The sequence below is a fragment of the Rhinoraja longicauda genome, chromosome 17 (assembly GCF_053455715.1).
Source record: "Rhinoraja longicauda isolate Sanriku21f chromosome 17, sRhiLon1.1, whole genome shotgun sequence".
In the NCBI taxonomy this organism is placed as follows: domain Eukaryota; kingdom Metazoa; phylum Chordata; class Chondrichthyes; order Rajiformes; family Arhynchobatidae; genus Rhinoraja; species Rhinoraja longicauda.
This window is the reverse complement of record NC_135969.1, coordinates 10998051-11005351: the sequence shown is the minus strand read 5'-3', so window position 1 is coordinate 11005351 and position 7301 is coordinate 10998051.

Below are 7301 nucleotides of genomic sequence, written 5' to 3'. Positions count from 1 at the left end.
CGTTAAGAATCGGTCCCAGTACCTCCAACAACCCTGGACCATAACACCACAGCAACCACTGACTGCCTCCATCACTCAATCTAACACAGCCTATAGTTAGCAGAAGGATTTAACAAGTAGCCTTGTTTTAAAATTAACCTCACTAAATGACACATTACACAATTTTGTAAGCAACCTCCAACCTGGCTATCTGGCTTGTGGCTTGGCCAAGTCTTTGGAGTCTTTACAGTTTGCTCCACAGGCTTCTTACACTGGGTAGTGTAATTAAAGCTGTAAGCATCTAACCAGATCAGGATCTATACATAAACAGAAATGAAGAAATTATATATTACTAACGTTGCAAGCGAGGTGATTGGATTGCCTGGCCTGAGTTATTCAGCCAAGTGAATTAAATTTATATGTTGCAGATAAAAATATTTGATCTGTAACTTTCAAATATCTTTTCACTGAGATCATATCATAAGGACTAATGGCCCCTCGAATCTGTTTCACCATTCGATCATGGCTAATCTATTTTGCCCTCTCAGCCCCATTCTCCTACCTTCTCCCTGTAACCTCTGACACCCTTACTAAGCAAGGTCCTACCAATCTCTGCTTTTAAAATAAACTTAATCTGTGAGATACAGCTCTTATTTGGAAATATTATTCCGTTCTGTACATATCAACTTTACATAACATAAAGTTGGTACCTATAACTGATTGAGAAATATCCATCATTTGGTTTTCTGCACCATTTGGATTACAAGGCCTGCTTTAGTGTGGAAAACATTTGGGATCAGCACTGGAATTAATAACAAAGAGATCACAGTTGACCAGAAAGCCATTACAAACATTGTTACCTCAATGTAGCGTAGTTTGGAATTAAAAATGTAATTTCTAAGGTCTACAATAGTCAAAAGCCACGGGAATGTATTCAACCCGATTACACATGAAGTTCTTGCTAGTTCCAAGTAGATAAAAATGCCCCTGTACTGGAGTCATGCTAACATTCATCATGGGAATGGCACCGTCCTTTCCATGGAACCTACAATAAGCTCATTAATAAGCCATTAAAGTGTGCACAACCAACCATCACAGAAGGGTGGGAGATTATTAAACATTCCAGCCTTTAGCAAACGTTATTAAAAGCTCTTGAGTTATTCAATCGTAGCAATTAATCTGTTTCCCTCAGCACAGCCTTGCACTGACTTCAGAAATCTAGTAATAATTAACAAACATTTCTCATTGAGCTTCTTAGGATTATGATTCCAATGTAGCACTCATCAAAAGGAAGGTACAAAAGTCGGCAGAAGTTGCTGTGCTTGGTGGAGCAGATCAACTGGGTAAGAACGTTATATATTAGAAACCAAAGGGTAGCTAGGGAAAGAGTAGGTCTCCTCAGATAAGCCTTTCTGTGGAGCCAGTGGGCATGCACGGGGTTTTTAATGAATAAAGGTACAGGAGCAAATGGAAAGGCCACACAGAGTGGAGTTGGTGTTCAAAGTAATGGATGATTTTCTTAAAACTGATAAGCACCAGGAGACCTGTCAAAGCTGATCTCCTGAGCGCAACTTTGGTACAGATTTTATATTTTCAGTTGACACGATTACACTGAAACTTGATTAACAGTAAAACTACGTCTTGATTACAGAATAAAATGTTTATCCACAAGTCTAACTTTATTGATGGTAGATCCTTTTTCCTGTTACAACAATTTGATTGGACAGCATACAAAACTCTTTTGGGCGGCACGGTGGCGCAGCAGTAGAGTTGCTGCCTCACAGCGCCACAGACCCGGGTTTGATCCTGACTACGGGTGTTGACTGTACGGAGTTTGTACTTTCTCCCCGTGACCACGTGGGTTTTCTCCGGGTGCTCCGGTTTCATTCCCACACTCCAAAGACGTACAGGTTTGTAGGTTAATCGGCTTCAGTAAAATTGTATATTGCCCCCTGTGTGTAGAATAGTGTCAGTGTACGGGGTGACAGCTGGGTGGGCCGAAGGGCATGTTTCCGTGCTGTATCTCTAAGGTAAAATAAAGTCTAAAAAACAAAGCCTTCCACTGTATCTTGGCACATGTGACAATTACAAACCTACACCTAAGAGCCTGTTTCTGTGCTGTATGTCTCTGTGCCTCCATTACATCATGTGGTCAGATTCTAAGTAGAGAACCTCGCACACTAACAGATTCCTATCTGTTGGCCGAGACAAGGCAAATCAAATAACCGTGTTAGAATCTACTCATTCCTTTGCACTGTATCAGCTTTGCAAGTGTCAGTATATTTCAAACTCATAGGATCGTCTTTCACTATGTCTATCCAGATCAACCGCCGGGGCAAGGGTTAAGAGGAACATAACAGAAGCTTAATCGTCTAGCGGCAGATTTCTGCTTGTTCAGGAGATGTGGTTAACTTGGAAATCCAGCAAAAGAAAGCAGATGGTGTTAATCTGTCTAGGTTGGCTCACAGTGATCAGATGAGAACCCGAGGCAGGCTAAATCAATGGAGCACTTAATGATGGGTTTAAAACACATGTTCTCTCTTTCAAAGTAAAGTGTACACCAACTAATTCCTGATGTCTGTCCAACAGTGCAGATTGAAAGAGACATGTATAAACCAGATCCTCGGGAATGCATTCAAACTTGTGACTCAACCAAATCAATTAAGTATGGACAGCATTTCACTTCACCACATGCAGCCAATGAGTAGGTTTGAGACCTCTGGCCAGGATAAGCAATGATAGTAAACGTGGATGTTGGGGATAGATGGTGATATTTGATGTGGTGATACCTGTGCAGCAAAAGACATGACTTCACTCTCTTTATGATTCACACATCCAGGGCAGGAGTCTGCAATGCTTTAACAAGGAACCGCAGATGCTAGTTTATACAAAAGGACACAGAGTGCTGGAGTAACTCAGCGTCTCTATGAGATGAGTGAGGAATCTAGAACACCTGGGGGAAACACATGGGGTCACGGGGAGAACGTGCAAATTCCACACAGACAGTGGCTGAAGTCAGGATTGAACCTGGGTCTCCAGTGCTGGTTAATTGGCTTTGGTAAAATTGTAAATTGTCCCTAGTGTGTAGGATAGTGTTAGTGTATGGGGAATCACTGGTCGGCGCAGACTCGGTGGGCCGAAGGACCTGTTTTCATGCTGTATCTCTAAACTGAACAAATCTCTTTATTGATGGTGCACACCAGTTTGCCATTCTTAGCAAATTTTGCAATCGAAATTTAAATTTCCTAGACTGAGCCATTCATGCAACTCAACACTTCATGCCCCTGCACCAATCCTCAAAGAATACCACTTCACAACCTTTGCAAAATAGAGTAACCAGAGTAAACACTATCGAAGGTATTTATTCACAAAATGCTGGAGTAACTCAGCAAGTCAGGCAGCATCTCAGGAGAGAAGGAATGGGTGATGTTTCGGGTCGAGACCCTTCTTCAGTCTGAAGAAGGGTCTCGACCCGAAACGTCACCCATTCCTTCTCTCCTGAGATGCTGCCTGACTTGCTGTTACTCCAGCATTTTGTGAATAAATACCTTTGATTTGTACCAGCAACTGCAGTTATTTTCTAACAGAGTAAACACTATGCTTTGTTGTGTTTTATTAGTGTAGATGGAGTCAAGGATGGGGAGAGATGTGTTTTGTATAATGGACTTTGTGTTTTATAACAACCTTGCTGCCACATTGAAGGTTTTTTTTCTTGGAAATTATAAATACCTCGTACTTACTGGCTTCTCTTATTGATGCTATGGCAAAGAAAGCACACTGCCTCAGAAGGTTAAGGAAATTCAGCATGATTCCAAAGACTACCAATTTCTATTGGTGTACAGCACAGGGCATTCTATCTGGATGCATCACAGCTCTGTGCAGCAAGAGATTGTAGTTCTGAACACGGCCCAGTCCATTATACAAAACACATCCCTCCCCACCCGTGACTCCATCTACACTTTGCCTCAGGAAAGCAGCCAACATAATCAAGATCCCTCACATCCAGGTCATTCTCTCTTCTCCCCTCTCCCATGGGGCAAAAAAATATAAATGCTTGAAACCACGTACTACTAGATCCAAAAACAGCGAAAGCTGAATTCTCCATCTTCCAATCTACCTTGCTATGGCCCTTGCACTTTTCTTTAGTTGCACTTTCTCTGTAGCTGTAGATTCTGCACCCTGTTTATTTTCTCTTTTTGCACCACTTGCCGTACTCATTTATTGCAAACAAAACAAATATTTCCCGCTGTATCTTCATAAGCTTGACAATAATAAATCAATGCCGATATCCCTCCTTTCTCTGGAGATCCAAGGAACTGCAGGTGCTGGAATCTTGAGCAAAACACAAAGTGCTGGAGGAACTTTCTATTACTCCCCCTTCCATTACTTCTGAAATAATTTAACAAGCTTGGTCAGGATGGCCTTCCCTTTTGCAAGTTATGCTGATTTATCTTTTACGTAATTTTAATTTCAAAATATATCCATGTTGCATCTTTAAATAAGTATTGCATTATTTTTCTTAAATTAAACTATTTAGTCTGCAGTTTGTAAACTTGTTCAGTCTCTATTTGTATGTACAGGAAATACATTAATTGTCTACCTGTTCTGTCACTTTAACTTAAGTTTTATATTTCTCTGATGGAGCCTCTGCTGTAACATCTCCAGCTTTGTTTTTAATAAGCTTTGATGCAATCCAACTGAACCAGGGGTTTGGAGGTTTCTTTTCAAGAAACTGCAGGTGCTGGAAATTTGAGCAAAAAAAAACAAACTGCAGGAGGAACTCAGCAGGTTAACAGCCTTGTTCTAGCCTTAGAGGGAGTCATTCTAGCCTTAGAGGGAGTGCAGAGAAGGTTCACCAGATTGATCCCTGGGATGGCAGGTCTTTCATATGAAGAAAGACTGGATAGACTAGGCTTATACTCGCTGGAATTTATAAGACTGAGGGGGGATCTTATTGAAACATATAAAATTCTTAAGCGGTTGGAGAGGCTAGATGCGGGAAGATTGTTCCCGATGTTGGGGAAGTCCAGAACCAGGGGTCACAGCTTAAGGATAAGGGGGAAGTCTTTTAGGACCGAGATGAGAAAACATTTCTTCACACAGAGAGTGGTGAATCTGTGGAATTCTCTGCCACAGAAGGTAGTTGAGGCCAGTTCATTGGCTATATTTAAGAGGGAGCTAGATGTGGCCCTTGTGGCTAAAGGGATCAGGGGGTATGGAGAGAAGGCAGGTACAGGTTACTGAGCTGGATGATCAGCCATGATCATATTGAATGGCGGTGCAGGCTCGAAGGGCCGAATGGCCTACTCCTGCACCTATTTTCTACGTTTCAATGTTTCTATTTCATGTCGGGACTTTTCTTCAAGCCCAGATGTTGACCAAGATGTTAACTGCTTCTTTCCTTCACAGGTGCTGGCTGACCCACTGAATTCCTCCACCAAACGATTTTATCCTCTCCAACTTAAATTGGCACAACAATCTCTGTCCCTAACCACCCTCTCTTTGACGTGTACATCTTTAGTGATCTCGTGTAATGAAATTCATAGCCTATTAATGATTAGTGGAGTCAGGGGGTATGGGGAGAAGGCAGGAACAGAGTACTGATTTAGAATGATCAGCCATGATCACATTGAATGGTGGTACTGGCTCGAAGGGCCGAATGGCCTACTCCTGCACCTATTGTCTATTGTCTATTGATTAATAAAACGCAAAAGAGAGTCATTTAATATTTTTACCATTTTATTATCAGTATCAGAAGGCATTAAAATTGACAAGCGATCGCTTAGATCGACTCTTAACTTTATTAAATAATGTCATGTAACAAACAGCTTTTTTCCCTTGCAGTACCAAAAATACATTTTTATCTGTTACGGACTTTGTACACTCAGCAGGTCTTTGGAAAGAGAACGGGACTTAACGTTGAAGGTCAACGTCCGGTCACCCTGAACTCTGGGTGGGCAGTTGGTCATGGGAATCTCAGTTGGAGCAGGACAGGGTTTCATCTCCCCACCACACTGCCACCGCAGCCCTCCTCTCCACACTGCCAGCTCAACCCCCACCCCCCCTCTCCCCACCACACTGCCACCTCAACCCCCACCTCCCCTCCCCACCACACTGCCATCCCAGCCCTCCTCTCCACACTGCCAGCTCAACCCCCACCTCCCCTCCCCACCACACTGCCACCTCAACCCCCACCTCCCCTCCCCACCACACTGCCATCCCAGCCCTCCTCTCCACACTGCCACCTCAACCCCCACCCCCCCTCCCCACCACACTGTCACCCCACCCCCCTCTCCCCATCACACTGCCACCCCAGCCCTCCTCTCCACACTGCCACCTCAACCCCCACCCCCCCTCCCCACCACACTGTCACCCCACCCCTCTCTCCCGTCACACTACCACCCCAGCTCTCTCCTCCCCGCCACACTGCCACCGCAGCCCTCCTCTCCACACTGCCACCCCATTACCCAGCCCCCCTCTCTCCATCACACTGCCACCCCTAGCCCTCTCCTCCCTGCCACACTGCCACCTCATCTCCTGCCCTCCTCTCCCCGCCACACTGCTACCACAGCCCTCCTCTCCACACTGCCACCCTATCTCCTACCCTCCTCTCCCCACCACTGCCACCCCGACCCCCAGCCCTCCTGTTTTGCTCTGAGTGTCTGAATGCAGGAATCAGCAGCAAGGGCAGTGGTTACTGCCGTTCCCCAGCTACACTGGGCAAGGTGGGGGCCGGGCGGCCATCTTGGATGTGGTGAGGGAGGTCCCACTGGGCTCTCAGTGTGGGGGCTCCAGGATTCTGACCCAGCACCCGGGCAGTGGTGTCAATGGGAGAACAAACCCTTACTCATACTAACCCAGTGAGTTAGATTTAGCTCTTAGGGCTAATGGAATCAAGGGATTTGGGAGAAAGCAGGAACGGGGTACTGATTTTGGATGATCAGCCATGATCATATTGAACGGTGGTGCATGGCTCAAAGGGCCAAAGGACCGAATGGCTTACTCCTGCACCTATTTTCTATGTTTCTATGTTTACTCGATTATAGTGGACAATCAGCAATGAAGAACACCATCCCCCTCCCCTTCACAGTCTGTTATAATGAGGATTTACTGTATATAATCAATAAGAGTCAATAAATTAATAACCTCAATACTAGTGCAAAAAAAGCCTAAAGTCCTTCATGCAACCAAACACAGCCCATAGTTCATTGGTTAGCGTTGTTCAAGAGCCTGATGGTTATTGGGTAGAATTTATTCTTGAAACTGGTGGTCACGGCTTTCAGACTCCTATACCTTCTTCTTGATGGCAGGAGTGAAGGGAG